The sequence below is a fragment of the Marmota monax genome, unplaced genomic scaffold (assembly GCF_021218885.2).
Source record: "Marmota monax isolate L192 unplaced genomic scaffold, Marmota_monax_Labrador192_F-V1.1 WCK01_AAM20220418_F8-fsc00125, whole genome shotgun sequence".
In the NCBI taxonomy this organism is placed as follows: domain Eukaryota; kingdom Metazoa; phylum Chordata; class Mammalia; order Rodentia; family Sciuridae; genus Marmota; species Marmota monax.
In genome coordinates this window covers 6,862,075-6,880,580 of record NW_026695235.1, presented here as the reverse complement: position 1 = coordinate 6,880,580, position 18,506 = coordinate 6,862,075, and the positions used below count along the sequence as shown (strand labels likewise).

General features: G+C 39.9%; 1 protein-coding gene across 3 annotated transcripts in view; it reads left to right on the top strand.

The window, feature by feature from the left end:
• Positions 1 to 18,506, top strand: part of Vps26c (VPS26 endosomal protein sorting factor C) — a 40,627-nt gene that overhangs the window by 279 nt on the left and 21,842 nt on the right. The window contains exon 2 of one of the 3 annotated variants that reach the window (XM_058577210.1): positions 16,705 to 16,776. The exons of the other annotated variants lie outside the window; for them this stretch is intronic. The gene's annotated coding sequence lies outside the window, so the exon portion shown is untranslated. The remainder of the gene's footprint in view (positions 1 to 16,704; positions 16,777 to 18,506) is intronic. 3 annotated transcript variants of the gene reach the window in all.

Genomic DNA, 18,506 nt, shown 5'->3' with positions numbered 1-18,506 from the left:
GCGCTCCTGCCAGGTGTGTCCCGCGCGCTGCTTACTGCTGCGTGAGGGTCGTGGAGGGCGTCTGCGGGGCGCGCAAGGGCCTGGGCGCGGCGCCGGCGCTGCGGCTGTCGGGCCTCGCACGTCCTGTGCGCCGCAGGTCCCCAGGCCTGACCTGTCACACGGAGCCCTCGGGCGGAGGAGTTGATGATCAGACAGACGCCCCTTTCCCAACCCCCTAACGTGGCCGCAGCGGGCTCATGAACGAAAAGGACAATTAAGTTTGAAAGCAGAGGTATGCACATCTGGTAGAAACATACTTAGGCAGTGGTCACTTCTAATAACATACAAGTTACACCTTTTCTGGGAAGGAATGGCATATTAAAAGCAAGTCAAAGCAAACCTTTACATCGTTAACAAGTTTTGTGCCATTGGCCTCCCACGGGCCTTGGTTTCCTTATTTGCAAAATGAGAATATTGGAAGTTTCCTTCAACTTGGAATCTGAACCCTTATCTACGTCAAAATCAGTCACTCTGGAGAATTTTAAAATATTATTGACAAGGTCCTACTACAGAGATACGGGAGATGCTGATGTTCAAGAGCTAGGATTGAACATTGCTATTCCCATGCTCTTTGGAATAAAATTGATATCATTCCTTCGTCACATGAATGCAAAGTGGTGTCAAATGGGGCAGAATACCAGGCAAAGATCTTGAATGAATGCTAAAATGTTTGGGTAAGAGTTGGGGAAACCTAATAATTGTACAGACTCAAATGACCACCTCTCAGGTTATTACTTAACAAATGGAGATGCTACCTTTATAATGGATGACTCTTCTAGGCACCACACAGAACCAAAATCAACAAGAACACCACCTTCCTATCACCACTGACAAGACTGACTGAAGTTACACACCCCTGATGCACTGAAAAGGACACAATCACCTATGAAGTATTCTTGCCAAAAATATTTAATCTGCATGGGTTCATAAAGAAACCAGGCATGTCCCACTTGAGGGTCATTCAGTTCAACAGTTGACCAAAATAGCTCAGAAACATTGGTCCTAAAGAAAAGGCAGGAGAGGTATTCAAGATTAAAACACACCTAAAGGAACATGGGAACCAAATACTGTGCACAATTTTTGATAAAAACAAATTTAAATGTGGACTATATGTTAAATAATGTTTTTTATTTGCATTGAATTTCCCCAGTGTGCTATTTGTATTTTGGTTACATGGGAGAATATTCGACATGCTCATCAGTATTTAGAAGCAAAGTGTTAAAGTAACTAAATCTCAGATGGTCCCACCGTAAATTGTGCACATGTATCTGTTCTTGTTTGTGGTGCAGGAGAAAGAGAAAAAGCAATTGTAGTAAGATATTAAAAAATTGCCAGATCTTGTTGAAAGCTTTGTAGGTCTACGCTATATTCTTTAAAAAACAGCAGCTTTGTAGGTATAAAATCCAAATAACTTAAAATCCACCCTTCTACAGTATAATTCGATGTTTTTAATATATATTTGCAGAGTTGTGCATCCACCACACTATCTAATTTTAGAAAATTTTCATTACCCCCAGAAGAAACCCTGTACATATTACTAGTTACACTCATTCCCTCTCCCTGCTCACCCCTGGCAATCACAAATTTACTTTCTGTCTCTGAATTCGCCTATTCTACACATTTCATATAAATGGAATAATAATACAAGATGTGGCTTTTTATTACTGGCTTCCTTCTTTGAGCTAGCATAATGTTGTCAATGTTCATGCATATAGTTTTATGTGTCAATTCCTTAGTCATGTTTGTGGCTAAATAATATTCCCTTGTACGGCTAGACCACATGTTTATCCTTTCATTTGTTGATGGACATTTAGGTTATTTTCATCTTCTGACCTTGAAGAATAATGCTGTTATGGACAGTCTAGTAAAAATTGTTATGTGAACGTGTTTTAATTTCTCTTGGATATATTCCTGGGAGTGGATTTTGCCTGGTAACTTTATGTTTAGCTTTTTTTGAAGAATTGCCGACTATTTTCAAAAATGCCAGTCATTTAGGGTGCACCAGCAATATCTGAAGTTCCCAATTTTTCTAATACTTTGTATCCATATATCTTTTTGGAAGCTTGGAAATTGTTCTAAATAATAATGGAGGAGGGGCAATGACAAGTACATTGAAAAGTCTGACATTTTGCTCAGAAATGTTACCCCTGCTGAGATGCTGAGATGTTTTTTGAAACTAATGTACCGGTAATGAAAAGTACATTTAGAAAAGGTGCAAGAAATGAGATGGTGAAGTTGCCCCAGTAGAACTCTTGTGCAGCCGGGACTGTTCCCTGTGGGGAGCAAAATTGAAGATGAGATCAGCTGTGCCTCATAACATATCCCTTGGTGCTGTTACCAGGAGGAGAGTCTCCAGTTAGCTTACAGCAGTATTACTCAATCTTCAGTCACTTTTTATGTTTAAATGTATTTTTAAAGGAGATTATTATGTGATAATTGTAAAGAAAAGCCTAACTTCTACTAAATGGTCACCCATATTTTTTAAGGCAAGAAAGAAAGTAAAAAAGTTACTAAATCAATAGATCTAATCAGTTGACAAAAATATATACCCGGCCCTGTGTACACATGACTTAGGTGCTAGACCCCAGGATCTGCTCTTCAGAATAGGTGGATTCTGCAGCCAGCACTGTCATGGCTGCTTCCTGAGATGTAGGTGTAAGACCTGGAGCTGGCTGGTTGCTTGGTAAGGTCTCAGTGACCATGGACAATGCATATTTTGAGTGTAGTTTGCACCTGGGTTGAGGGAAGGGCGGCACCTCTTTCCTACCCTTCCCAGCTTCAGTTGGCTGCAGGTGGAGCTAAGGGCATACGAAGTTTCCATTTTTTCCATCCACCTTGGTGAAGATTCAGTTACTAAAGGTTCAGTTACTAAAGACCGTGCAATTCTTGTCGTTGGTTACCCCCTTTGTCTGACCCTAAGCAATAACATCCCAGGCCTGAGATCATAAATGTTTGTCATTCAAGTGAAACATGTTTGTCCATATAACCATATAAAGCAATCTTATGTCCCAGCGGAGGTTCTTGGGAAACATGGGTTAGGGGTTTTGACAGGTGGTATCATTTACTTTTCTTTTTTTTTTTTTAAAATACTTATTTTTTAGTTTTTAGTTTTTCGGCAGACACAACATCTTTGTTTGTATGTGGTGCTGAGGATCGAACCCGGGCCGCACGCATGCCAGGCAAGCGTGCTACCGCTTGAGCCACATCCCCAGCCCTCATTTACTTTTCTAATGAGGAAATTGAGGCTGAGACAGGTTGAAGAATGTGATCATCCAACTAATGACAGAGCTAGGTTCCAACTCAGATCAGTCAGATTCCAAATTGTGTCCACTCAGTACTTATTATACTGCATCCCAGGAGTGGCCATTTTTATGCAGAATGGTGGAGTTTGTAACATGGAAAGGGCCCGTTATTTGTTTCCTAGAAGTGCTATAAATAACATTGTCATATTTCAGTTAAAAAAAAAAGACTGATATGGCTTCTATTCTGGAGATAAGCTGATTCTAACTTTGGAGGGACGGGGGTTGCAGGTATAGACTCTTACTATGCTTGTTGCCTAGGTTGGCCTTGAACTCAATCTTCCAACCTTAGCCTCTAGGGTAGCTAGGATTACAGGCATGTGCCACTGCACCTGCTATTATGCTGATACTGTGTTTTTCAGACTTTTAGTTATGAAAGCAGTTGAAAACAGTTTTGATTTTATGGATACTAGAGAACCTAAGTTATACTTGGATTTAAAATTGATATTTGGGTTCTTTTTCCTGGAGAACAATGTTCTTTGACAAAATTATTAAATTTGAAGCTTTGAAAATATAAGTGCAATACATGCCATAGAAGAAGGATGTAAAGGGAAAAGGCTCTTTTGGACTCCCTTCCTGCCCTTAGAGGTATCCACAGGTGGTTTGTGTACTGTTACAAACATTCATACACACCATGTGCAACTGACAGCTTGTTCTTTTTTGCTTAATAGTGTATTCTTATCTGGGATTTTTTTTTTTCATACCAACACATTTTCATTACTCCCATTTTTTTTTTTTTATTTTTATTTAAGCAGTAAATTCATTCAGATTCAACTTATGTCTGTTCATCTCTGGAAGATGGCAGGTCAAGCAGAGATAAGTAAATATATAAAATGAAAGAGGAACACAGAGTAGGATCTAGTCATTTTGGGGAAGAGGAATCTGGGGCTCTTCTGGAGCTTCACTGAAGCTAATTTTGAAAATGAAGTATTAAATCAGAGTCTAAACCCTGCTACTTTAGAAGCTGAGGCTGCTGAATTGTGAATTCAAGGCCAGCCTTGGCAATTTTTTTGTTGTTGTTGTCATTGTTGTTTTTACTGAAATATCACAGTGTAATTTACAGTGCTCCTGGGAAATGAATAACAACCATTTCCATGTTGGCTTCAGTCAGGAGGAGTAGACAGCAAAGTGAACCAGAACTTGTGGACATTTGGGACGTGATCTCAGTCCAGTGAAAGGTTTTTTTGCTGTTACTCTTCCTCATCTGAATTGGCAGCAACTGCAATATTTTTTAATGCAACTTGGCTTTATTGTCTTTCAAAACAATTTCTTCTTCAAGTTAATTCTGTTCTATTAAGAATACACTTCCATGGGCTGGGGTCATAGCTCACTAGTGGAACGCTCGCCTCGCACATGTGAGGCACTGGGTTTGATCCTCAGCATCACATAAAAATAAATAAACAAAATAAAGATATGTATAAAAAAGAAAAGAATACACTTCCATGGGCTGGGGTTGTGGCTCAGTGGTACAGCGCTCGCCTAGCATGTGAGAGTCCCTGGGTTCAATCCTCACATCATATAAAAATAAATAAATAAAGGTATTGTGTCCAACTACAACTAAAAAATAAATGTTAAAAAAAGAATTATACTTCCTTAAGTTGGCTGTTCAGCGTATTCAATTGTAATATTAATGTCTCTTCTTAATGCAGACATTTCCCACTAAGTACTACTGCAGTTGCATCCCACAAAATTTTTGCTTTTAAATTAGTACACACCCTTAACCCCATCTGGTCCACCTGGAAAGGGGCAGGGGACCAGGAGAGATGGGACGAATTTGGAAGAAGTAGAATCACCTGCTCAGATTTAGGAGCAGATACTGCTCCAGGGGCCCTGATGAAGCTTTGTGGTTGAGTAGCTTCCTGCTCTGTGGCAACATGGAAGACACCAACATAAATGCTGTACTGTCATGTCCCAAAATTGTCTGCAGCAAGATTTGATTTGTAGTATTTTTATTATGGTACAACTTAAATATCTTCTAATCTTGTTACAATTTTTTTTACACGAGTTATTGTGCTTTACTTTGTGATGTGGCAACAACTCTGCCACTCACAGGCTTATAATAATTTCTGGTATTAGTATTTCAATTTTATTTAATTAATTAACTTTTTAGAACTGGAGTCTTGCTAGGCTGCCCAGACTGGCCTCAATTTCCTGGGCTCAAGTGATCTTCCTGCCTCAGCCTCACATGTAGCTGGGATTAGAGGCATGTATCACTATACCTGACTCATCTTCAAATTTGAGAAAATTCTTTTTTTAAAAAAAAAATTTATTTTGTTTATTCATTTTTATGTGGTGCTGAGGATTGAATCCAGTGCCTCACATGTGCAAGCCAAGCACTCTGCCACTGAGCCATAACCCCAGCCCTGAGAAAGTCTTATGAGCAGAATTATGGAAACTATAGCTCTAATAAGAAAATGAGATTTTGATGGAGAAGAGGAATGTCAAGTCGAATGGCCAGGGAAAGACAGTAATATGGGACTGTTTACCATAATTCACTTGTAACGAGTAGTTACAAACATCCATGGTGTATACCTTCACGATTGCACGGATTGCCTTCTGTTGTCTGTTTATTAGGAGTCTACCCAATTAAAATACATATATATTTTAATATTTGTATTCCTAGGCCTGGCAGTACCTACCACTTGGTAGAGTGCTGAAAAACTGTTTAATGATGATTTGAAGTCTTAAAACATTTGAACAAAATTTCTAAGACTAATATTTTTTTCCAATGCATTAATCAGAAAGGGGGAACTCTTCTTATAGGTACATTATGGGTTTGCTTTGTAATTATAAATAATATTCTAGGTGTCAGTTCTAGACAGATGTTGGTAAGACTTATTCCTATTTTGACTTAGCCCCAAAGCAACTATTGGGCCCCTCATTACTTGTATTTGCTCTAGAATAGTCATTTTTAAGGGAATGATTAAAATAAATATGGGAGGAGAGATTTCAGAAATCCTAAAAATATGTTTTCTCATTCAGGAATAGAAAATAATAGTTTCCCAAAGTTGGATTCCCCAGGGTCTTCCTCCCAGCTCTTTGGGCCCAAGGTGAACACAGACCCTTCCTCAGACTTCCAACATTATTGTCATGCCACCTTCTTGCTACAGTTCCTTCCCACTGAATCTAAAAACTTAACCTCTTCCCAAAGCACCATGTTTGGGATGAGACAGTCAGGAATATGATAAAAATTCCCTAATTTCAAATCTCCAGCAAAAGTTACTGAACTAATACTGTCTTATGAGAACATGCATCGAGTGCTTTAATCCTTCCCATTGCTCTGTGCAGGTGCTGATGCCCCACTATGTGTTGAGAAGACAGAGGCCAGGAGTGTTCAGTGACACACCCTGGGCCCTGGTGAGAGCAGACATTTGAACTGTGTCTTCTTATTTCCAAGTCCAGGACTCATGTGCCTTCTCTGGATCTTCATTCTTATCTATGGGATGGAAATGGCTCCTACTCAAAGGTTGAAGGATTCAATTAATGTTTCAAGAGTCATGGATTCTGACTCATAATGGTGGCTCAGTTGGTGGGTGGTTATATTATTCCATTTCTCATGCCTCACAGAGACAGTTTGACCTACAAGAACTGTTCTTGGGTGCCATGCCTTAATCACATTCGTATACCCCACAGATGGCATAGTAAGTACTTGTTAGACAATTTGCATATTGTCAGATACTCGTCCACTGTGGACTTGGAGGAAGGAGGGTCAGTGAACACAGATATTGTAGCATTTTTCACCCCCAAAGCTGAGTGTGATTTCGGTGTTGCTATATACTTCTTTGCATGGTATAGTAATATGTTCTTTTTTTTTTTTTTTAATATTTATTTTTTAGTTCTCAGCAGACACAACATCTTTGTTTGTATATGGTGCTGAGGATCGAACCCAGGCCGCACGTATGCCAGGCGAGAGCGCTACCGCTTGAGCCACATCCCCAGCCCAGTAATATGTTCTTGATCAAAAGTTTGACTAAGATGCATTAGAAATTACATCTTCAGTGCACTAGGGGAGCTTATTGGTTACAAGAACCCTGCAGTAAATCTTTCTGTAATGTAAATATAATTCATTTGTTTTTATAAATTCAGAATGTTTTACATTCTTAAATCTGGCACATGTACTCATGAAAATGACACTGTTAAATATTATGGTTGTGAAATGCATAAATAAGAGATTTATTCCCAGTGCAGCCAGGTTCCAGTGACAGGGGATTTATGTACTGTGGGCCGATTACTATAACCATAGAAACCTCTAGATCTGCATTTTGTCTTACTTGGCTTGCATGTAATTTCTTATTTAAAAAAATAAAGAGTGGAAACTCTGTATATAACAGCTCATTATTATGAAGAAAAATTGCAAAGCTGAAGTGCTATTTAAAAAAAAAGCCTAACTATTTTATTTGTCCTACTGAGTTCTCAGTAAATGAATTATAAGTGGGTCTCTTTTCACTGATAAACTAATATTCCTGAAAAGGCTTGTCTCCTAAATCATAATCTAACCCTTATATAATGTATGAGGGGGATTTGCAGAATTATCCTAGCCTGCTTGGAAACTAGGATGCAATAAAACTGTCCCTGTAGTTCTCTATTAATTGCAGCAGATCTCATGCTGGCCTGAGCCGGCTCCACCACAACAGGGTGTGTCTGCTTCCAGACACAGCGACTGGACAAGTCTCAGCACGCCACACGCTCGTGACCTGGTGGGCTGCTCTCTTTCTGCCGTGTCCTCCTGGATTCTGCTGTGTCACCAGCCGGGCCCTCCCTGTGGCCTGAATCCTTTGGTCCTCATCTTCCACCCCACTGCTGTCTCTCTCCAGTGCTGATGGCCCCACTGGGCCGCTCACAGGCTGAACGCTCAGTTCGGCAGGTTTGGGGAGATGGCACCTCTCTTGTCCTGTTCTCCCTCCTCACAGGCTCCTTCCCCACTTGGTGGCCCAGTTGGTCTGTCCATGTTCATCTTCCACTCCAGTGAACACTGATTTTCCTTATAGGTGGCCCCAGTGCCCAGCCTATTTGAGCAAGTTCATAGCTGTTGTACTTTCCCGCTGCCCTCCTTCCCCCATAAAAAAATGCTGCCTTCTCCCTTCCCAGTATGTATCCTACTAGGCTGAGGTAGACCCTCTGATACCCATCACTCAATGTCACACCTCAGTTCCCTTCTCTGAAGTTTTCTGCCCACACTCAATGGCTGACCTCTTAGCAAGGAAGGTTCCCAAAAGTTGGACGGAGAAGCTGGGTTTCCATTTCCTCTCCATTTTCATTTCAGCTACACCTGAAGGGTTTGTAGCTCTTCACCTCTTCCTGCTTTTCCTCTGGTAGTTGTTTTATCTGCACGCACCTCTTTTCCTAGACATGCTGTAGTCCCCATTTCCCTTCGTTACTTTTGTAGGCATCAGCCTCTGTTCAGAAAGCAGACTGCCATGGTAGCCAGCAGCTATGGGGTCACCTGCTTCCCTTCCCAGTGAGTGCACGAGGCCAGGCTGTTTGAGAGGAGCATCAACAAATCAGTAGCTGACAGCAGCAGGCCAAGCTCAAATCAACTTTGCCCTGTTTGGGTGTCCAGGGCTTAGGGAAGTCAGTCAGTGCCTGGACCTGCCACAGACCAAGTCGGGATTCTGCTCGTGGTGGTGGTGGATGACTGTGCCTGGCCCTCTTCTCTCTGGTGGGGGTATACCTGGGGTCTTTTCAGTTGCAGCAGGGCTGCTCAGAGCCTTCACTATGCAGAGCGCAGTGCCTGCCAGGCCTGTGGATGCAGATCCTTCTCTTCCAGAGGGGTTTCTAGATCAGCTGTTCCCAGGCCACATTTTGGGGAACCTCATTTCTTCTCATATTTGCATTTTAAAATATAAATATGGCAAAATTGAAACTTTTCTACAAATAAAACATCAAGTAAAAGCTTCTCATTAGTATGTCCTGTCATGTTTTCATACAAAGATGTTAACAATGGTTTGTTGTAAACACTTTGTGGAAGGAAGAGTCCTCACTCCAGGTGCCATCCAGGTCCCTTGCACACAAGGTTTTCTGGACACATTTTCATGGTGAGCAGCTCTGGGGAGACTGCCTTGCTTTCTTACTGTCTGCAGTGAGGAGACTGTTTATTCTCTTATATGCAGAAAAAAATTTCAGGCTCAAGAGAAATGGCTTCTTTCTCAAGGCCATTGAAAATATATTCACCTTTCATCCCATAAATTACAAATGAATATTTCTCCCTAAATAGCTCAAGAAAATGAATATTATTTAGGGTAAAGGTTGACCAGAAAAAAATTGAAATAATGAAACATAAAATGAAATCTTACATATAATTCTAATGTCAATTTTTATGAACATAATGCACATCAAAACAGCTCATACTGATGAACCAGAGCTGGTCTGTTTGAAGTGAGGATAGCCAGTCCCCTGCTGCACTCCAAGATCCTAAAGTGACTATTCAGATGGATGCCTGCTTAGGCCTCTGGCCCAGTGGTCACTTTGAAAAGTACAGGTTCAGTATGACCTGGTGGTGTCCACCTCTAATCCCACTGACTGGGAGGCTGAGGCAAGAGGATTGGAAGTTCCAAGGCCAGCCTCTACAGCTTGGTGAGACCCTCACAATTTATTGAGACCCTGTCTCAAAAAAGGACTGGGGTTTAGCTCAGCAGTAGAGTGCCCTGGGTTCCATCTGTGCTACCAAAAAAAAAAAAAAAAGCTCTGATTCTAGGATATAATGACCAGCCAGAACCAGCTAGCACGGTTAAAGTTTTGTTTTTTGTTTTTTTTTTTCATTCCAACCCATTTTATTTGGCCTCACGTCAGAATTTATAGGTTGGATTAATTTCCAGGTTCAAGGCAATAATACAGAGCACGGAACAAGACTTTTTACTTCATTTACTGGAGGATATAAACCACCAGTTGATTGACATCCTTGGGTAGTCTCTACCAGTTTTCTCCTTGGTAACTGCCTGACTGGAGTCCATGCCTGTGCACAGTGTGAGGGGGCAGTCTCCAGCCACCTTCGCTGCAATCCTTACTTAAGTTTAAACTTGGGCTGAGAAGGTGGTAAGGCTGTGGTCCTCTGGCTCTTAATTAGAACCTGTACTTCATCAAACTGCCCTGACCCTGGTTATTGATGTGCAGGTAGAACTTGTCTCTACGTAACTTCAGGGCCATACCAGCTGTGCTCTGGCAAGTCTGCTATGTCCACCGCACCCTCCAATGCCGCCTCCCCTCTCCTCCCCTCGATGATGTTCTTATTCACACTTAACAGTTTGACTCACATGCCAGAAATGATGTCAGCCAAAAAAAAAAAAAAAAAAAAAAAAAGGCCCTTTTTTTGTTTCATCACAAAGGATTGTTCCAGACAGTTACCCTAGAACCCAAATTATCATCTTTGGGAAAGGAACAGAAGCCCCATCACTTGAATTAAGGGGTAAAAGGGCAGAAATTCCCTTCTTTAATAATAATCAGGGAAATGTGAAAATTTTGTTCATTTAAAAAAGGTACATTAAAAAAGGTTAGTCTGACCATATGTTTCACATCTCTCAAAAATTTTTAAAGTAGTTTTGTAAATAAAAAAATAAGGGCTGGGGTGTGGCTTGGTGGTAAAGCTAGCATGCAGGAGACCCCAAGTTTCATCCCAGCACTGCAAGAAGAAAGAGGAGGAAGAATACAATGTATTGCTAAGAAAATTCAAGTAATACCAAGAAGTAACAAATGAAAAGTAACATTCTCTGCTTCTCCGGCTCCTACCCCAGGAGCACTTCCCAACATTAACCACTCCTGGCCTCCCACTATGGGGTCCTCCTCCGGATGAGCCTGAAACCCAAGCCTGATGGGTGCTGCTGTGGTACAGGTGATCTGCCAAGGTGCCCTCCAGCTGAGCCCTTGCTAGCCATGACTGGTCACCCAGGCTGTCCCCTTCATTTGTGCTGGACTCTCCTCTCACCCTCTGTGCCTGAAGTTTGCCTGCATCCTGGCTTGGATTTGGATGGTAGACCCTTTTGTTGTTGTTTATGTGTAATTTCACTCTGGGATTTCCCTTTGACGGCTGCTGGGCTGTCAGAATGTGCGCCCTGGTGTGGGAAGCTTTTCTTTGGCAGAGTCTCTCTCTCTCTCTCCACAGTCATTACTTTGGCATGTCATTGTCCAGCTCTCTGAAGTTGGAGCCCTCCTGAGCTATTGGTTTAGTCTGGAGTCTTCACATGCACTTAGGCCAGCAATTCCAACCAATGTCAACTTAAGCACCGAGCCACATTCCCAGCCTTATGATCCTCCTGCCTCAACTTTCTGAGTTGTCGGGATAACAGATGGCACCAGAGCTCCTGGCCCAATGTCAATTTCTACACTCTGCAAGTTTAATATTGTTGAACTCTAAACTCAGGTAATCTCTAGTGATGTGTCATTTTGCTAACAGGCAGTTAGTTACCTAACCTCTGAAACCACACAACACACCAGAACTAGAATTTAATACTCCTCTGACAAAGACCCCATTATTTACTTTTACTTTTGTAAATAGTATTGATAATCTTTATTTTTCCTCTTCCCAACCATTAACCCAGTGGCTCAGGTTTCTTTTCCAGACTCTAGATGTTTCAGAACTAGAAATTTGGGATCTTGCTCTGGGGATAGTAACCTTGCTTTTTGCCACCTCATTTTACTGGGTTTTTCCCCAGTGCTTATTCTATGCTGTGCTTAGAAGAGAGGGTAGGTAGATGCCAAGCCACCTGAGGTCCTTGCCTCCTGGTGGGTAGGCCAGAATGCTTCTGAATGAATAATTGTATTACTTCTTGTATCTTCTGGGCAGTCAGTGTGCCTAACTCATGTAAATTGATAGCTTGATATTTTGCTACAGTTCCACTGATAGTGATTTTTTAAATAGATTTTTTACTTAGTCACTTAGAATGACCCTATGTCCAGAAAGTAGTATAACTGTATTTCCTTCTATGCTTGATACCTCCATGGTTATTTTTTAAGAATTTTTTTTCATTGTAGTTGAACATGATACCTTTATTTTATTTATTCATTTATTTTTTATGTGATGCTAAGGATCAAATCCAATGCCTCACATGTGCTAGGCAAACACTCTACTGCTGAGCCACAGCCCTGGCCCCTCCATGGTTATTTTTTTTTAAACGAGGCATAATTGCATATAATAGAGAACCCTTTTCAGTGTTGAGTTCTTTGATACTAACCACCATCTTATTCAGGGTATGGAACAGTTCCATCACCCCAGAATTCTCTAGTGCCCTTTTCAGTCAGTCTCTCCCACTACTATCAACCCCATCATCTTAGAGTTTGGCTCTTCCAGAGTGTCAAATAAATAGCATGAATATGACTATTTGCTGCATATCTGGCTTTGTCAGTAGCTTAATGCATGTGAGATTCCCCCAAGTTGTGTGTGTTAGTAGTTCTTACCTTTCATTGCCAAGTGGCCTACCCAGTGTATATGTACTGCAGTTGTTCATCCATTCACTCATATAAGGATGTTGGGGTGGTTATGGATAAAGCTGTTGGAAGCATTTGTGCAGGGGTTTTTGGGTGAATATAAGCATTCATTTCACTTGGGTAAAATCCATGGATGGGAGTGCTGGGTAGCATTATCTCAGTTTTAATGATAGCTCAGAGATGGAACATTGTCTACAAAACTCTCCTTTCTGGAATTTCAGTCAATACACATAGTATTGGCCATCACTCACAATGTGGAGAAATATCTGGTGATTGTTTATTCTGTTTTTCAAGCAAGATGGAAAACAGTTGTTATACAGAATAGTGGAAATGGGGATACCTAACACATTGAAATCTCTTCAATGTCTCTGATCTCCATTTTCCAACCCAAATGAGTCTCTGAGTGCTATTAAGGAAGAGTAGAGTGTTTCAATAAGCAATTAATTGTCTAATTCCTGTTTTCCCACTTGGCTCAGTAACTTACCTATGATTCGTCTTCACGTTAGTTAACTATTTAATGCATTTGATTCCCCACTGGTAGATAAAAGAGCTTTCACCATCGTGTACAAGATCTTTAGACCAAATGTGGTCTAAGAATACCAGGTGGTTGTGAGGACAGAACTGAAACATCAGGAGGGAAGGACTTGTTTAGATGAGCAAAGGCCTCTAGGGACAGCAGTGGCTGTCATGGCTCATCCTGCTTTGCACCAGCAGGAAAGAAAGAGACTGGAGAGAGAATGGCTGAGGCATTGAAGTAAGAAGCTTTTGCTTCTTCTACAATTATGTCCAAGTCCAAAATAAGAAGTAATCAGAGAACCACCATTGGACCCAGCTATCCCGTTCCTTGGTCTATACCCAAAGGACTTAAAAACAGCATACTAGGGCTGGGATTGTGGCTCAGTGGTAGAGCACTTGCCTACCATGCCTGAGGCACTGGGTTTGATCCATGGCACCACATAAAAATAAAAAATAAATAAATAAATAAAAGTATTGTGTCTATCTACAACTTTTTTAAAAAACATACTACAGTGATGCAGCCACATCAATGTTTATAGCTAAATTGTGGAACCAACCTAGATGCCCTTCAATAGATGAATGGACAAAGAAACTGTGGTGTATATATGGAATATTACTCAGCATTAAAAGAGAATAAAATCATGGCATTTGCAGGTTAATGGATGGAATAGAAGAATATCATGCTAAGTGAAGTAAGCCAATCTCAAACAAAAGCTGAATGTTCTCTCTGATAAGTGGATGCTGATCTATAACGGAGGCATGGGAGGAATGGAGGAACTTTGGATAGGGCAAAGGGGAGGGAAGGAAAGGGAGGGGGCAGGGGGTAGGAAAAATGGTGGAATGAGATGGACATCATTACCTTAAGTACATGTATGAAGACACAAATGGTGTAACTCTACTTTGTGTATAACCAGAGATATGAAAAATTGCGATCTATATGTATACACTATGAAATACATTCTGCTGTCATGTATAACTACTTATAATAGATAAAAATATTAAAAAATAAGAAGTAATCAGAGCAATGTGACTGTTTAGCATTCCATCTACAGTTCTTTTCCTGAGGAAAGACCACTGTACCTTTGTGTTATCAAAATCTGAGAGATTTAGAGCTTTGTTTATTTAGATTCATCCCACTTGGGGTTTTATTTTATTTAAAAATGGATTGATTGTGCTAACAGGTCATCAGTTCACATGGCTCAGCATTCATGAATCTCTGGATAGCTACCATTCCCTCCTTCCCACCCCACCCATCAGGGTCCTCTCCTACTTGACAAGCAAAGCTGCCCATTTCTGTGATCCCTTCTAAAGTTGTTTTATGCATGTACAAGTAAATATGTACAAATGTTCCTTGTCCTCCCCTTTCTCCCAAATGGTGCAGTATGCAACTAAAGAAAAAGAAAAGAGGCACATGTGGGCAGTGGGAGTCTAAACCAGACAAATTGATTCATGTGCAATAATAAATTAATTCTGAAAAGAATGAAAAGGAGGGATACTAGCCTGCACCTGACATGTGCTTATGTGAATCATCTTCAGCACCTTATTAAAGGAAAAGCCATTTTCCTCTTGTTGAAATTAAATTGTTTATAAGCTTTTTTTGTTGTAAACAGTATTGCATTGAATAAGTCATTTCCCATCTGCAGGTGTATCTCTGGGACAATGTGTTTTTAAAGTGGTTTTGGTGTTGCCAAGTGTTTCTTATAACATTTTAGGGTCTCCTCAGCAACATATGAGAATACCTGTTGCTCCCTACCCTCAACACAGAGTGATCACACTTTTTGATTTTTGTTTTAATTAATGTTTCTCATATTTTTGTCGAGATTGAACATTTTTTTACAGGATAAAAAAGCAATTTTCATTTCCTTTTCTGTGAACTCTGTATTCAAGTCATTTACCCTATTGTGGTCTCGCTAAGCTGCCAAGGCCAGCCTCAAACTTTCTTTTCTTATTTTACACATATTGTATCAGGCATGGGAACTAAATTTTACCAGATGTCTTTTATCTATAGAGATGATTATATAATTTCTCTCAAAATAGATCTCTGTAAGCCTACTTGGTTATGGATTTCTTAACTATTCTTTAAAGTTGCCATTGGATTGTATTTACTAATGCTTAAGACTTTGCATTGGTGTTTATAAGTCAGAATACTGTAATATGTATATTTTTTCTCTCTTTATAGATGGTGTCTTACTCTGATATCATTGTTACATTTTATTTTTTAAAAATGTTCTTTGATACAGGTATAGAATGGAGTTTTCTTTACACATTCAGAATGATCTGTAGAACTCTTTGGGCCTGGTGCTTTTAGGAAATTATTCATAAATATCTTTCTCAACAGTGATTGATTTGCTTAGATTTCATGTTTTCTTTGGAGTTCTTTTCCTAGAAAAATAATTCACTTCATCAACATTTTAAATTTGCTTATCCACAATTGAACAATGTTGAATATTCTTATCACTTGATCTCCTCCATAGCTCTGGGATTACCTTTTTTTTTTATTTTGGGTATTTATGTTTGCTTTTCTCTTTTTTATTTTCTTGATTAGATTAGTGAACAGTTTGCTGTCCTTTTCGGGGTGTGAAGTTCTGTGTATGCCAATCACTTGACTTATCGATGTGGATCGAGGTCTTCTATGGCTTTGCTCCTTGTTGCGTGTTTTTCACCTGAGAGGAGTGAATTGACATCTTCCTCCACTAGCATCTCTACTTCATTTCTCCTGGCATCTCCTGGGGCTTTTGTTTTCTGAGCATTAATGCTTTGTTCTCTGATTGTGTTTCTACTGTGCACCACCAAGCCTGGTGGAAATGGTATTTGGGTTTTTGTTTTTAAACATCTTTCTCTCTACAGTCCATTTTAATTCCTTTATGTTATTTTTATGATTTTATAGTCATGGACTTTTGTAATTGTCTTAATTGACACCCTTTAAACTTTCTATTGTATCTTAAATCTTTTGTATTAGCCATTATATATTAATCCCCTACTGTGAACAATTATTCTTACAATTAAATGGAGTTAATGCTCAAATTGGTTATTTGACATTGTTTTTCCGGTCATTTCTCCATAGTTGTACTTCACTATCCAGTAAATTCCTGGAAAAGGATGTTTATATAGTAGTCTTGGGGCTTGGGGTTTGTATGGTTCGTTAGACTTTTTGGTTTTTGTTTGTTTGCATTTTTTTTTTAATATTTATTTTTTAGTTATCAGTGGATACAACATCTTTGTTTGTATGTGGTGCTGAGGATCGAACCCTGGCCGCATGCATGCCAGGCGAGCACGCTACCGCTTGAGCCACATCCCCAGCCCCTTGTTTGCATTTTTAAAACTGTGTCCTTTGTACTGGAATGATAGTTTAGGTAGATATAAAATTCTGAGCTCACACTTGAGCATTGTAGTACTTGACTTTCATTTTTTTAAATTTATTTTTTACTTATAGGTGGACACAATGTCTTTATTTTACTTTATGTGGAGCTGAGGATCGAACCCAGTGCTGCCTCATGCATGCTAGGTGAGCGCTTTGAGCCACAACCCCAGCTCTCCACTTTAGTTTATATATGTATGTGTGTGTGTGTGTGTGTGTGTGTGTGTATATATATATATATATATATATATATATATATATATTTATTTATTTAAGTTGTTGATAGACCTTTACTTATTTATTTATAGGTGGTGCTGAGGATCGAAACTAGTGCCTCATACTTGCTAGGCAAGGGTGCTACCGCTCAGCCCCAGCCCCAGCCCTTCATTTTTTTTTTTAATTTAATTTTTTTTTAATTAGCTACACATGACATGACAATGATCTTGGCAATTCAAACATTTGAATCATTGGGGTATAATTTCTCATGTTTCTAATTGTACAGGTTGCAGAATCACACTGGTCATAGAGTCACCTTTCATTTTTAATTATACTTTTCCATAGAGAAATTAAATTAATTAAAATAATAATTTTACTACAGTATGTTTTCATTGATAATTCCTAATTTATTTGCCCTTTCAATATTTTAAAATTATCTTAGTAAATATTTGTTCTTTTCCATTATCTCAGTTTTTGGTTAGGACTTTGATTATATATATGTGTAGTATTTCTCGTCTTTTCTAACCTATTTGTCATTATCTTTGTGGTTCTTTTTAAATCTTCCATAAATTTTATTTAATTTATTTGGAGTTTTAAAAAATTTCTTCTCTTTATTTATTTTGAGGCCAAAAATTTCATCACCTTTTCTTTGGTGGTTGTGTTTCCTTCCATTACTTTTCTGAGCTTTAAAAATAAAAAATAAAAAGAAATAAACATTTTTCTCTCTTCTTTTGGTCTTGACATTTCAGCCCTTAGCTCTTTTTTTTTTTTTAAGTTTATTTATGCTGAGGATCGAAGCTAGTGCCTCACATGTGCTGGGTGAGCGCTCCACCACTGAGCCCCAGCCCCAGCCCCAGCCCTAGCCCTTAGCTCTGTGTTTGTGTACCCCTGTATAGAAGTAGCTGCTTCATTACATATTAAAGATTCACGGTGAAATGCACATTCACAATTTTTTCTTTTTTTTTTAATGGTGAATGATCCTTTATTATTCGGTAAATGTTCAGTGAGTGCCTGCTGTTGCCCATCACTCTACCCTGGTGGGGTTTATGCCCGGGGACAAGGGGCAAGTACTTATGCAGTATTTTAGAAGGTGATAAGAGCAACGTTAGGGGAGGAGAGAAGTGAGTGTTGGCGAGGGGTGGTGCAGTTTTAAATGGGGGCAGGGAGTCAGGCTTCTCTGAAATGTTGTCATTTGACAGTGACTTGGGGATAAGGTAGCACACCAGGTAGGTGTCTGTGGAAGAGCATCCAGGTGGAAGGGGGAGCGCATGTGGGGCACGAGGATGTGACTGAAGCCTTTGCAAAGGGCCATTGGGGAGCTGAGGATCTCAGAGGGCTACGTGAGGAGAGAGCCAGACAGGCCTCAGGTGGAATTTGGCTTTTACCCTGAGTGGGAGGCTCGTCCCTTAGAGTTCTTTTAAGTACCAGGAGACATGATCTGTCTTTTCTGCAGTCATCATCTGCCACTTGAATTTCTCTCCTCCTCCTCTCTCTCCCACATTCCCCCCTTTTATTTTTTTTTAATCCACTCTATGTCATGTGTCCCTGTGCTGGTTTTTTGTTTGTTTGTTTGTTTGGATTTTTTTTTGTGTGTGGGGGGGACTGGTATGGAACCCAGGGCCTGGCTCATGCTAGGCAAGTGCTCTCCCACTGAGCTACAT